Source organism: Schistocerca gregaria, chromosome 1 (genome assembly GCF_023897955.1).
Source record: "Schistocerca gregaria isolate iqSchGreg1 chromosome 1, iqSchGreg1.2, whole genome shotgun sequence".
Classification (NCBI taxonomy): Eukaryota; Metazoa; Arthropoda; class Insecta; order Orthoptera; family Acrididae; genus Schistocerca; species Schistocerca gregaria.
Window position 1 is genome coordinate 1,125,307,750 of NC_064920.1, and position 15,364 is coordinate 1,125,323,113.

The 15,364-nt window shown below is 42.6% G+C and overlaps 1 protein-coding gene across 2 annotated transcripts in view; it reads left to right on the forward strand.

The window, feature by feature from the left end:
* Positions 1-15,364, forward strand: part of LOC126283788 (scoloptoxin SSD14-like) — a 506,030-nt gene that overhangs the window by 292,264 nt on the left and 198,402 nt on the right. The window lies entirely within an intron of this gene.

The following is a 15,364-nucleotide window of genomic DNA, read 5'->3' on the forward strand; positions in this document are numbered from 1 at the left end:
TCTCTTGCTCTCCCTCAACGATTTTTACCCTCCACGCTGCCCTCCAGTGCTAAATTTGTGATCCCTTGATGCCTCAAAACATGTCCTACCAACCGATCCCTTCTTCTAGTCAAGCAGTGCCACAAACTTATCTTCTCCCCAATCCTATTCAATACCTCCTCTTTAGTTACGTGATCTACCCATCTAATCTTCAGCATTCTTCTGTAGCACCACATTTCGAAAGCTTCTATTCTCTTCTTGTCCAAACTAGTTGTCGTCCATGTTTCACTTCCATACATGGCTACACTCCATACAAATACTTTCAGAAACGACTTTCTGATACATAAATCTATATTCGATGTTAACAAATTTCTCTTCAGAAACGCTTTCCTTGCCATTGCCAGTCTACATTTTATATCTTCTCTACTTCGACCATCATCAGTTACTTTACTTCCTAAATAGCAAAACTCCTTTACTACTTTAAGTGTCTCATTTGCTAATCTATTTCCCTCAGCATCACCCGACGTAATTCGACTACATTCCATTATCCTCGTTTTGCTTTTGTTGATGTTCGTCTTATATCCTCTTTTCAAGACACTGTCCATTCCGCTCAACTGCTCTTCCAAGTCCTTTGCCGTCTCTGACAGAATTACAATGTCATCGGCGAACCTCAAAGTTTTTACTTCTTCTCCATTAATTTTGATACCAACTCCTGATTTTTCTTTTGTTTCCTTTGTTGTCCAAATAAGACTAAGTAAACCGTCTGAAATGACACTTCACTGACCTGTAGCGGAGTACTCGCTCTTCCTAGACCGGCGGTCGTCAAACATTTTTGCTCAAGAGCCAATACTGACATTGTGGGGCAGCACAACGGGGCGCATATATGTATTGATCTTGTCATTGATTGGCAGCCTACATAGATCAGGGTGAGTCCTCCATAGACTAACTACAGCAAGCTGGCCACCGGCCCATAAGTACTGTTCGTCAAAAGTCTGCACCATTCGGAGCACTTAGTCTGAACTGGTCTGTGCTTCTCTCCTCCTGCTTGCTGACACCCACCGAGACATCAAAGTTATGGCACTGTAATTGCCTATCGGTTGCTATACTGGCTGCGTGAGCGGAACTTTAATGGATCAGTAACAGTGATTTTAGTTCTGTTTAAATGCCTTATGCAATATGAGACATGGCCACAAACGTTTACGAAGTGTTTTGAATGCTATTTTCCTTCTACTCTTTGCAATATATAAGAATAGGCTCATTTTAATTTCGTATTCCTTGCGATAAACACACAAAGCATTTGAAGATTACCTTCTCTTTAATGTGCACCCACGAATCCGTCACTTCATTTGAAATTTGTGTCAGAGCATGTGATTGGCACGTGGCAGACAAGCCCTTACGTTGTCAACACTGGAAGACAAACAAGAAAACACACTGTCTCACGCCCTCTAACCCTGCAGTGGCCGCGCTATTTACCCCTCTGCCCCTGAGGTAAGTGTCCAGTTTTACTTAGCTCAATGCCTAGTTCACCAATATCAATTAAAAATAACCACATCTAAAAATATTAATGAGCCGTGCACGGCTCGTGTTCAGGCCACTTTTTATTTATCTTCTATTATGGTACTGCCGCCTCGTTTCCTTATTCCATTTACGGGCGTCACTAACTTCTTGCCTTACTTGCCCGTGAGTGGCAGCAGCGCGCATCGATAAGTGCACTTATGAAACGTCCCCTTAGAAAAATTATACAAGACTGGTCTATGTGAAACGTCCTCTTTGAACAATTGTACACGACTGTGCTTAAACTGACAAACAATATTTTTGGCTCAACGCAATCTGACTTTCAATAATCCCTACAAGAGAATGGCCCTGACTAAATTAACCTATACGTTTCCCAAATCACTTACCTCACAAAAATCTTCGTTACTCGAACTACTGCAACACAGGGAGCGCCACTACTGCCAGCTAACTAAAAGATTCAAACTACAGAAGGCACTAACTACTGATAGGCACAGTTAGCAAATGAAAGATTTTAATAGAGAACAATGTATTTACCTTTATAGTCATAATATATATATCAGTTCATGACACCAATTCTTAAAAATTTCAAAACTCCGCCATCTCTCTCCCCACGTCCACCACTGCTGGCGGCTCACCCCCAACTGAGCAACGTTACGCGCTGTTAGCATCCAGCTGCCGCTGCCCAACACTACAATGGCAGACAACAATGCAAACCAGCCACAGACTGCACACAGCACAGCCAGTGATTTTTATACAGAGCACTACGTGAAGGCGGCGTTACCAATAAAAAAACCTAAACAGCCTACTTACACACTGTCGTACTCTCCCCCTCCGTCTCCCCCTCCGTCTCCCCCTCCGTCGACGTACATTTGGTCCTTCTACCGTTTCCGCGCATGGGCAGTCGGTCGGTTGGCTTGGAGCAGCAAGGAAGTCCCCGTCGCGTGTACTCTGGCCGGGGTTGGAGTGTGAGGTGCTGCTTACTAGTATTGTGAAGTTCGTCGCCCACCGATCTTGGACATGAAAGTTGAGTCCTCACTTCACCTACTGGCGATCCTCAACTGTTTACATTTCGTCGTTTGATCTTGGTTGTCGCTTTTGGGACATACCCGCGAGCAGCAATGTGCTTGCGTGTGTGAATTCAAGTCGGCTAAGATTCCAGCCGTCTTTTTGTGGAGTTTAACTTAATTTATTGCCTGTTATTGAAGCTGACCAGCGGTATCTTTTGCCTTGTGGCCGTTCCGGTTACATACCCTGGTAGTTAATGTAATTTTCAGCAATGTGTTTTCCTCATAGTGTTGTTGCATCCCAGCGCGGCGTGTAGTTAGATAGCTGAGGTGGTGTTGGTCGTTATGGGCGCCAATATTGTGTGTCGTTGTATTGAAATCTTGCGGTCGTTTTGCTGGTTGCGTGGAGCGGAACTCATTTTATTGATTGATTGATCGGTCGGCTGTCTGTCGGTTAGGCTGCCTTCAGGTTAAGAAGTCGTTGGACAGGCTGCCTGTCTCACCTAAACGGGTGTTAGTGTTACAATCCCAGGTCGACCCTTGGAAACATCTGAGCGTCGTTCCTTGGGTGTTACATAGTAATTTCCCTGTTTGGGGTGTAGGTATTTGGTTGACGTGTGGCCTTCAGCCTAGCAGGATAAATATCTCTTAAAGTAATGTTCTTGTCTTGCCCTTAAGGCATGAGATTATTCTTTATAGGAGCCTTCAGCCAAATTTTATATGAAATGTTTTAAGATATGCCCTTCTGCCTTTTGATTGAAACTCTTCTTATTGTTTAATATGCTGCCTCCAGCCAAGTTCCATTAAAATTTAATTGCTAAGGCCTTCAGCCTGTTTAGATTGAAGATTTAGAAAATATTTTTGGGTGTAACCTCCAGAAGAAACTTCTATTGCTCAGGCCCTGTGTCTTGGATTTTGAGTGTGGCCTGCAGCCGATCTAAAGTTAATCAAAGGAGGTACTAAGACCTAGCTTGCGCTTCTATGTGATGGAGATACTTGACATGTATAATGTCATCTCTCTTGGACACTTACGTGCTACTTACGACAATTTTCTAAGGTCTGCGTGTTACAAGCAACTGTTAATATCACCATTGTTTGCCTTGATGTTGTAACCTATATATCTCCTAAAATCCGATGATGGCGGCTTTAGTTCCGCTGAAACCGGTCATGGAATAAAAAGAATTTCTGCGATCTTGGTTACCAGTTTGTTTTACAAGCATCTAGATCGCTCTCACATGAGCACAATGTGCTCTCTAAAAAATTTTGTATCATTCATTTTCATTATATTTTCGATCAGCATACACAGAATAATTGGAAAAACACTTTCTAACAGAATGGTGAAGTGTGATACAATGGTAAGTAATGGTAAACATTACATTTGTCTATGTTAAGGGTCAGTCGCCACTCCCTGCACCATCTGCATATACGCTGCAGATCTTCCTGCATTTCGCTGCAATTTTCTAATGCTGCTGAGGCATAGAATATTTCGGTGGTCGCGAGCTGAACACTAGCAAACAGTTTCATGAAAGTGAGCCTTGGACTTCAAACTCAGTCGCGGACTTAATATTCGTGGGACTCACTGATTCTTTTGTGACCACGCGAACGTTATAATTATATAACTGTTTTAGCGTCTGTGATTTTCCAATATGTTGCTGAGCGTTATGGTTTCAAATTGTGTGAAGAACATTCTCTACGCTAGTCATGACTGCTTTGATAATAAGCGAACTTTAGATTTTGCAGTGAATATGAATGAGGTTTCGTGCTAATGAACTTTAATACACTCCTGGAAATTGAAATAAGAACACAGTGAATTCATTGTCCCAGAAAGGGGAAACTTTATTGACACATTCCTGGGGTCAGATACATCACATGATCACACTGACAGAACCACTGGCACATACACACAGGCAACAGAGCATGCACAATGTCGGCACTAGTACAGTGTATATCCACCTTTCGCAGCAATGCAGGCTGCTATTCTCCCATGGAGACGATCGTAGAGATGCTGGATGTAGTCCTGTGGAAGGGCTTGCCATGCCATTTCCACTTGGCGCCTCAGTTGGACCAGCGTTCGTGCTGGACGTGCAGACTGCGTGAGACGACGCTTCATCCAGTCCCAAACATGCTCAATGGGGGACAGATCCGGAGATCTTGCTGGCCAGGGTAGTTGACTTACACCTTCTAGAGCACGTTGGGTGGCACGGGATACATGCGGACGTGCATTGTCCTGTTGGAACAGCAAGTTCCCTTGCCGGTCTAGGAATGGTAGAACGATGGGTTCGATGACGGTTTGGATGTACCGTGCACTATTCAGTGTCCCCTCGACGATCACCAGAGGTGTACGGCCAGTGTAGGAGATCGCTCCCCACACCATGATGCCGGGTGTTGGCCCTGTGTGCCTCGGTCGTATGCAGTCCTGATTGTGGCGCTCACCTGCGCGGCGCCAAACACGCATACGGCCATCATTGGCACCAAGGCAGAAGCGACTCTCATCGCTGAAGACGACACGTCTCCATTCGTCCCTCCATGCACGCCTGTCGCGACACCACTGGAGGCGGGCTGCACGATGTTGGGGCGTGAGCGGAAGACGGCCTAACGGTGTGCGGGACCGTAGCCCAGCTTCATGGAGACGGTTGCGAATGGTCCTCGCCGATACCCCAGGAGCAACAGTGTCCCTAATTTGCTGGGAAGTGGCGGTGCGGTCCCCTACGGCACTGCGTAGGATCCTACGGTCTTGGCGTGCATCCGTGCGTCGCTGCGGTCCTGTCCCAGGTCGACAGGCACGTGCACCTTCCGCCGACCACTGGCGACAACATCGATGTACTGTGTAGACATCACGCCCCACGTGTTGAGCAATTCGGCGGTACGTCCACCCGGCCTCCCGCATGCCCACTATACGCCCTCGCTCGAAGTCCGTCAGCTGCACATATGGTTCACGTACACGCTGTCGCGGCATGCTACCAGTGTTAAAGACTGCGATGGAGCTCCGTATGCCACGGCAAACTGGCTGACACTGACGGTGGCGGTGCACAAATGCTGCGCAGCTAGCGCCATTCGACGGCCAACACCGCGGTTCCTGGTGTGTCCGCTGTGCCGTGCGTGTGATCATTGCTTGTACAGCCCTCTCGTAGTGTCCGGAGCAAGTATGGTGGGTCTGACACAGTGGTGTCAATGTGTTCTTTTTTCCATTTCCAGGAGTGTATTTGCTGTCAGTTTCGTGAGTTAATGCACGGCCTTAGGCACCCAATTTGCGTGGGCTATCTATATATGCTCTTCTTGCACCACGTATCTAAGTATCGCACTGCTGTTTCAGCTGTAGTTTAGCTAATCCATTAAACTGTGTTTACGTAAGGCCACCATCCTCTTGTGATTGGGTCAATACTTGAAATAAATATTAGGTTTTAATTCTAAGCAACCTGGTTTAGGCATAATTATTCTATGGGATATCATTCAAATATTTCAACCTCATTTCAGTTAAATATTTATTAGATGCTATAACTAATTTCGAAAATTTTCGGGTGTGAGAATGTTATGTTGTCGATGGTGTAATTCATTTACAACATATTATGGGACCAGATTATCCCATTATCAAGGGCTATAAAACAAGGAAGATGAATCTTTACATCACAATACTACATATAGTGACAACCGTGTAAACCTATATTGATCTGTAGTAGAACATAACTTAGCTTCTATGTCATTAGGAAACGTGAAAAGTAAAAAGCCCTCGCCTACCAAAGAATGAGCAATTACGTAAGGTATATATCGCAGCCGCCAACTACGCTACTAAGTGAAATCTTTAAGCGCTTATATGTAAACTCCTAAGAAATCATAAAAACCAATATTGCACCTTTATTGCAATGTCACAACCTATACGGAATAACCAACAGGAAGCATTAAAACTTAACGACCATTGGTAGATTTAGTTAATGGCTGATTCCCAACGAGGATTTCTCTGACGTAGGCCCTGGAATTCCCCTTGGACACTCAGGTCTTACCATTTAATATGTTCATGCATTCTTCTCTTAAATGGCAAGAAACCTTTTCCCTCTGGACAGCAACAAAACTTTTTTCTTTGTAAATAAGTTATACAGAACTGCAACCAGTCACTTTTTGAATAATTGTTTTATTCCATGAACCGTTTTTCGAACCTTTTCAGGTTAATCTTCAGATGGTTTCAGGAAGTTACACCATTAAATGCTGGGTGCTGGCTCTATGATAAAAAGGTGGGTTACACTTTGATGTATCGCCATGACTCTAGTTTATCTGTCGATATGGGTGTAAATTTAGTTTTTGTACTTAATGCGGCAGTATGGGAGGCTTTTTTCGGTTAGTGTCCATCTGCCTGCCTCCATTTCGATGTCCAGTAGTTATATCAGTACACACACTTCCACACAAACTATATTGAGTTACACTCTGACAGAGAGACTATTCCAGCATCCAGCATGCGCTTTAGAACTTTTGCTTGTACCACAAAGATCTTGGCAGAAAGATATGACATAGGCCTACTTTGTACAGAGATGCAATTTGTTGTTCTTTACATATATTAAACCGTCAGGTGGCTTGCGGAGTACGGATGTAGATGTAGATGTAGATGTAAAGTCGATGTAAGGGCAAGTATTTTAATCAGAATGGCGATAACGTGAGAGCACAAGATTAAATAAATTACTACAAGAAGAAACTTCAGGTGATCTGATATCTTATTTCTATTTGTATATTACAGGCAGTTTATAGCCTTTATCATGATTGGCATTAGGATGAATACCCAGCCATCAATAATACAGAATTATTGTATCTGCAGTGAGATGCAGCTGTCTGTATAACTAGGACCTTCATATTTAAATTAATAACAAATCTTCAGATGAACTGTTGACTTCTGTTATGTTAACATGATCTGGGGTATTATCAAGAGTAGATTCTGTTTATTTTGGCTAAAGGTATATGTAAAAAAAGGTAGTGATTGTAATAGAGTAAAGCTGTTTATATGGCTGTACACTTCATATTTAAAAAATCATGAACAAAAGTTCTTAAACTGTTGACTTATTTTTATTTATTTATTTATTTATTTAACCTGGCAAGATCAGGGCCATCAGGCCCTCTCTTACATCTAACCAGGCATTCTACTTATTTTACAGTCATATGTTTTAGTAGGCTTGTTAAACTACATCTAATTTATTCTTCCATTAGTGATCTATAATATTGGTAAAGGCAGCTTCTGTTTGTTGCAGCTATAATTATGTATAAAAGTACTGATTCATGTTAGCAGTAGAGGGGTTTAACATTTAGAAATATAGTACAGGTGTTATTCTGTGGTAGGATATTACATAGACACCAGTGTAGTCGGATGTAAGGAGGGGGGGAGGGGGTTAGGTCGTTGTGAGGTGGGAAGAGGGTGGATGGAGAGCCAGTGTAAGCTTCGTTGAGTGGTTACTTGTTTTGAACCAGTAGATCTTAAAAGTTCTGAAGGAAAAATTTGTTTCTAAGTTCAATTTGATCATTGAGTAGGTAGTTAGGTGCTGTATTTGTGTAGATAAATATTTCAATTTCTTCAAGAAGGTCAAGTATTGTGCCTTTGTTGTCAAAATGGAGTATTTGGAAATTCTGTTCTATGTTGTTTGCACAATGATTGTGTTGGGCAAAGTGTGAGGCAATGCTGGACTTCCTCAGGTTGTTAAGACTGAGTACATCTATGTAATCTTTAAATCTTGTTGTGAAGCTTCTACCAGTTTGTCCAATATAGAAGCTTGGACATGAGTTGCAAATGAGCTTGTACACACCTGACTGTTGATACTGTTGAATAGTGGTTTTGGTCTGTGTATGATTTTATTTTGTTGTTGGTGAAGAAACTTATTTTTATGTTGTATGCCTTGAAGAGGTTGGCAATTTGGTGAGAAATCTTCCTTAGGAAAGGTAGGCTAATAAATGTGGTCTTCTTGTTTGTGTGTGGTTGTTCAGCGGTTGGTTGATTTAATTTTGCTGTATGTATTAGTTTATCTATTATTGCAGGATTGTACCCATTGGTTGGAGTTCTGGTTGCAGTTCCGTATAATTTATTTACATTCAATATACAGTCACGGTTCTAAAATGTCCGTAATGGATAAACATAACACTTTTTTCCTCTGGACAGCAACACTACTTTTTTCTTCACAATGCAATACATTCAAACTGTCTGAAATACTTCCTAACGAATACTGTCCATTCTTTAGATGCCTTCTGACTATCGGCATCACAAAGTTTCTCTCTCTGCTAATAACAGGTTTAAATATCAATTTTCTGACAGGATTTGGGCTTAAAAGCGTCGCACGACCACCCCCTGCTGACTTCAAAGAGCCATACTAAAGTATTAGTTCATACATTTGCCCACAGCGGTCACTGTCCGCTCGCAATTGAGGTTTAACACGTCTAGTCATGCAAAAGCGTCGTCGTAACTAGATGTTGGTGACAAGACGAAATGTAGGTAGTAATCACTAGATTGTCACAGTTTCTGGAGACGATTCATAATCCAAAACCGTGACAATGAAGAGAGAATCTGAAATACAGGCACATTTAAGCTTTCTAACCTTCAGACATTTTCAGAACTTCACTTTTTCCCGCGTTGTGCAAGTTAAGAGCGTGTTATGGAGCACAGATACATAGCGGTGACGTCGGGAGCTGTAAAAGTGCTCCATTCCGATAAATCCATTGACAAGAAGAGACAGTTGCCACATCAGTGGTCACGCTATCGAAAGAATGATGTGAAAGATATTGACGGAATTATCTCCACTAGTGACATCATAACATTACTTGCGTCACGTCGCTACGACGCCGTCTACAGCTTGCTTATTATTGCACAACATGGTTTATCGGGCACAGACTAATTCCTGCAAAAGACGACGCGCTGGCGTTCCCGTGAAACCGTAAACCAGTGCCGGCATGACTGCGCAGAAATCGACTTCCGCGAAGCACGCACCAACAGAAGACGCGTTATGGAGATCACTAGCAGTTGTTGACACTCCCGTCGCATTACCACCTTGGCGGAGCCTTCACCGTGAGGGAGGATAAATCTACTGCTACAGTAATGAGCTGTTTCCTTTGACTGTGTCACTCTAGCACGAGACCAGACTCCAGTTAACTGTTGCGGTCAGCGCTGTTCGTTGCTTGTTTAGAAGAACGTTAAGTCAGCGATAAAGTTTTTTTGAAACGCCATTAACAATAATATCGAAAAGCTTCTCGTAAACCGATGTTACGAAATACAATAATGCCTATTAAGTATAATTATGGTTCTGCCTTGAGCAAACCAATTTCTTCTTCTGTTCTGTAAAGCTTCACCATCGCAATGGGTTTATTTTCTTAGTATTACATATTGATGTTCATCTCATTTGCAGTAATCTCATATTTTTCTCCAGCTTGTCATATTTTGTTTATTCCACATGTTCATGCCTCTTAGCAAAATGTAGCTTCTAAGACGCACTGTTGCTGTTGATTAGACTTTCACCGACTACCCCATGGTGCGACTTCAACCCGTAGAGCGTAAAACAACCAACGCTAGGCTAATCATGAGACCACACGTTCTAGTCGTCCAAACTTACCAAGTGTCGATTAGAGCCCTGGAACTCCCACTACCTAAATCCCATTAATCAAGGCACTCAGGTAAACGCAGTAATTTCTTGGCTTCCGAAGACTTTCACTTGATTTCACACTAACATTTATTTACAAAGGTACGTCCATGTGCAGTGCCAAACAAAACCAGTGATTGAATTCAAGGTTTCTTGCTGGGGAGGGCTCAGCTTTTTACGTGGAATGTAGAGTCATTTCCAAATGCAGACATAACTCTAGAAATCATAAAAGGTGTGACGAAGAGTTACGTAGGTGACTATCGACCAGTCCAGTAGATGTGCGTAGATCTGTAGTTCATCGTAAAGTAGACTGTCATATTATGTTATATACACAAATGGTAACACTCTTGTCCTTGCGCTACTTTTCCACGTAGACTTTCGACGCTGGTAACTACTCCGAAATGGGTCATGCGTATTTTTTGATCAATAAAGCCTTTCTATGCGAAAGAACCAGCTCAACTACAGGTCCGCGCATATTAACTTTAGAAATGCAAATATTGAGGACATTAGGCATTAGGAGTGATTTAAAATGGAATGATCATACAAAGTTTATCGTCAGTAAAGCAGATGCCAAACAGATTCATTGGAAGCATCCTAAGGAAATGCAACCCGAAAACAAAGGAAGTAGTTTACAATACACGTGTTCGCCTACTGCTTGAATATTGCTCACCAGTGTGGGATCCGTACCAGATAGGTTGGTAGAAGAGAGAGAGAAAAGATCCAATGGAAAGCAGCGTGCTTCTTTCCAGGATCATTTTGCTCCTTTACAGGATCATTCAGTAATCGCGAAAGCGTTGCGGAGATGATAAACTCCAGTGGAAGACTTTGCAGGAGAGACGCTCAGTAGCTCGGTACGGGCTTTTGTTGAAGTTTCGAGAACATGCCTTCACCGAGGAGTTAATCAGTATATTGCTCCCTCCTACGTATATCTCGTGAAGAGACCATCAGGATAAAATCAGAGAGATTAGAGCCCACACAGAAGCATACCGCCAATCTTTCTTTCCACGAACAATACGAGACTGGAATAGAAGGGAGAACCGATAGAGGTACTTAAGGTACCCTCCGCCACACAGTGTCAGGTGGCCTGCGGAGTATGGATGTAGATGTAGACAAAACAAGGCAACTCGCAGCTATACAGTCACGACGGACAAAACAAGGCAACTCGCAGCTATTTGTGCCTGATGACACGATGTCAGATGAAATCATGAGGTTCCAGAGACTTTTAAGTCTCAAACATTTGTAATTTATACACTGCAGATCCGAAGAAACTGGTACATTTGCCTAATATCGTGTAGAGCTCCTGCGAACAAGCATAAGTGCCGTAACACGACGTGGTGTGGACTCTACTAATCACTGAAGGAGCGCTGGAGGGAATTGACACCATGCATCCTGCAGGGCTCTGCATAAATCCGTAAGAGTATGAGGGAGTGGAGATCTCTTATAAATAGCACGTTGGAAGGAATCCCATATACACTCAATAACGTTCTTGTCTGGGGTGTTTGATGACCAACGGAAATGTTTAAACTCAGTAGGGTGTTCCTGGAGTCACTGTGTAGCAATTCTGGACATGTGGGCTGTCGCAGTGTCCTGCTGGAATAGCAGAAGTCCATCGGAATTGACATGAATGGATGCATGTGATAGAATGCTTACGTACTTGTCACCTGTGAGTGTCGTATCTGGGATCCCACATTACTCCAACTGCACAAGCCCCACACAAGTACATAGCCTCCACCAGCTTTAACACTCCCCTGCGGACATGGCGAGCAACCGATCCAGTGATGGCGCAGTTCATAGATTTGAGTACCACGCTGATACACAGGTCGGTGTAGAACTAGGAAAGGTGTCGAGAGGGAGGGTTGGGACAGCAGTATGAAGGTAAATGCTGTAGCAGTGAACGTGAACCGTCCTCATTACTCAAGATGGATGATTGCGTCATCTTGCACAGGCGTGTCCATGGATACATGAGGTTGTCTCCATACCCGTACACGTCCATCTGCTCGACAGAATGTGAAACGAGACTCGTCCGACCAGGCAACATGTTTCCAGTTATCAACAGTCCAATGTCCGTGTTGAGGGACCTAGGCGAGGCGTAAACCTTTGTGTCGCGCGGTCATCAAGGGTACACGAAGTGTGCCCTCGGCTCCAAAAGCCCATTCGATGTTTCGTTGAATGGTTCACACGCTGACACTCGTTGGCGGCCCGGCATTTGAAATCTGCACCAATTTGCTGAAGGGTTGCACTTCTGTCACGTTGAACGATTCTCTTGAGTCGTTGTTGATCCTGTTTCTGCAGGATCTTGGTGGTTAGTGGATTTGCCAAGGGAGCAATAGGCCCGTGTTCGAATACCGACTCAGTATGTCTTGTGCATCGAATCCCAGGGTGTTTATGAACATCTCTTGTAAAAATGTTTATGAACATCTCTTGTAAAAATGTTTATGAACATCTCTTGTAAAAATGTTTATGAACATCTCTTGTAAAAATGTTTATGAACATCTCTTGTAAAAATGTTTATGAACATCTCTTGTAAAAATGTTTATGAACATCTCTTGTAAAAATGTTTATGAACATCTCTTGTAAAAATGTTTATGAACATCTCTTGTAAAAATGTTTATGAACATCTCTTGTAAAAATGTTTATGAACATCTCTTGTAAAAATGTTTATGAACATCTCTTGTAAAAATGTTCATGAATGCAACGTTGCAGTTATTCATCATTCATGAAATTTCATTCCAACATAACCTAGTGTTTATGCAGCAGTTGTACTACGGGTTCAATTTTATGTTCCTCATACTGCACAGTGTTTCATTAACTCCCACATATTACGATAGATGTTTTCAATGTTGGGCCCACCTTAGGCACCTAATGAGCTCAGCACGCTTTGGGGGATGTCCAGTCGAGCAAATGTTTCCGCATGAATAACTGAGTATAGATCGCTATTTTCTACCATTGGTTTTAGCCAGTATAGCCAACTAGTAGCAGCAACAGTTGCCCCTCGTCAGGTGAACTGTAAGCGGTTCCTGTAGCTGTGAGGAGTTTTTAAATCTGAAGATCGCATATACTAGTTGAAACAGTTCATCGAAAATAATTGGCTACTGTAAGTGATTGTCATTTTCTTAGTTCTATATTTTTTCAAGTATTACGTGTACAAATGACTGATGCTTGAGTAGAACCGTTAACTCACTAAGTTTGCACTGTCCACCAGCAGACTGTACGTGTGCACTGGCTTGACGAAATGGAGATGAAGCAAGGAAAAAGTGTCAGTGCGTGTTACAGCAGTACAGCGTTCATTCAGAAGAAATTATGAAAAAAAACCGCCATGCAAACAGAGCATTGACTGTCTGTATAAACGGAAGTAAGGCTCGGCTAAGTGCGCCAGATGCAGACGGTGAGGCAGACTTTAGTACGCAGAAGGAAAAAAAACTTTCTCTCCCTTTTCCTATTCCAGTCGCTAATGGTTCACAGTGAGATTGCTAGCAATCTTTCATGTGAGTTCAAATATCTCTAATTTCACTTTCCACGTCTTTTCGCGAGGTATACATAGGAGGAAGGAATGTTGGTTGGCTATTCTAGGAATATACACTCTCTGAATTTTAACAATAAGCCACATCCTAATGCACAACGCCTGTCCTGCAGCGTGTGTCGTAGGATCTAAATGAGTATCTTACTAAATGAACCTGTAATGAATCGCGCTCACTTTCCTTCACCGAAGACGATGAAGTAAATATTCCAGATTTCTGATCAAGAACAGCTGCTGATATGAGTAACTTATTCTCCGAGTAGTGAAGCAACTTAAATCACTTAATAAAAAGCAAGTCTTCCGGTCGAGATTGTATATGAATAAGGTTCTTTTCAGAGCATGCTGATGCAATAGCTCCGGTTTTAACACTCATATGCAAGGGCTCGTTCGACGGAAAATCGGTACCTAAAGACTATAAAGATGGTCAGGTCACACCAGTATTAAAGCCAGTAGGAGCAGTCCATTAAGTTACAGGCACACGTCATTGGAGTCGAATTGCAGCAGGAATTTGGAAAGTATATTGTGTTCGAACATTATGAATTACCTCGAAGAAGTCTGACAGTCAACGCGGATTTAGGAAACATCCTCTTTGTGAAACAACTAACTCTTTACTCACACGAAGTGTTGAGTGCTCCCAACAGGGGATTTCAAATTGAATCCTTATTTCTAGATCCCCAGAAGGCTTTTGACAACGTACTTCACAAGCGGCTTGTAATCAAATTGTGTACTTATGGAATATCGTCTCAGTTGTGCGCCTGGATTCGTGATTGTCGGAGGGATCACAGTGCGTAGTAATTGACTGAAAGTCATCGAGTAAAACAGAAGTGGTAACTGTCGTTCTCCCAGGTTGGGTTATAGGCCCATCGCTGTTCCTTGTCTACAAAAATTGTGAGACAATCTGAGCAGCCGTCTTTCATTGGAGACGATGCTGTCGTTTACTGTCTAGTAAAGTGATCAGAAGATCCAAACCAACTGGAAAACGACTTAGATATGTGTATAGTGCGAAAATTTTTAATTTGACCCTAAATAATGAAAAGTATGAAGTCATCCATATGAGTGCTAAAAAGAATCCGCTAAACTTCGCTTGCATAATAAATCAGTCAAATCTAAATGCTATAAATTCAACTAAATACTTACAATTACAAACAATTTAAGTTGGAAAGGATACATAGAAAATGTTGCGGGGAACGCGAACCAGAGATTGCGTTTTATTGGCAGAACTCTCTAAGAAGATGCAGCAGATCTACTGAAGAGACTACCTACACTGTTCTTGTCCGTCGTCTCTTGGAATATCGGCGCGCGGTATGGCATCCTTACCAGACAGGATTAACGGAGCACACCGAAAATTTCACTTGTCTATATTGACATTCGTGCGTTTAGTAGTCAAAACTTTATTTGGCGAGATACTCGGGGGAACAACTCCGTCGAGTGTACGTTCCCGCCGCAATGAAAGGGTTTAAAAGACGTACTCCATTCAATATGTCGGTTATTAGAAGAGTTAAGTGAACTAAATATGCTACAAAATTATGTGCCCCTCCGCGACTGTATAGCCGCGAGTTGCCTTGTTTTGTCCGTGGCTGTTAATGTGCACTTCGTCAGTGCTAAGTGGATTAGATGCATAAACTCTCTTTTTCACGTAGTCCACAAACGAGAAAGTCGCAAGTAGAAAACTCTGGGACATAGATCTAACCATCCACTGCTGACAACTCATTTTTTCGAGGAAACTGCATGGTAGCGATTCAATGACACGTTTT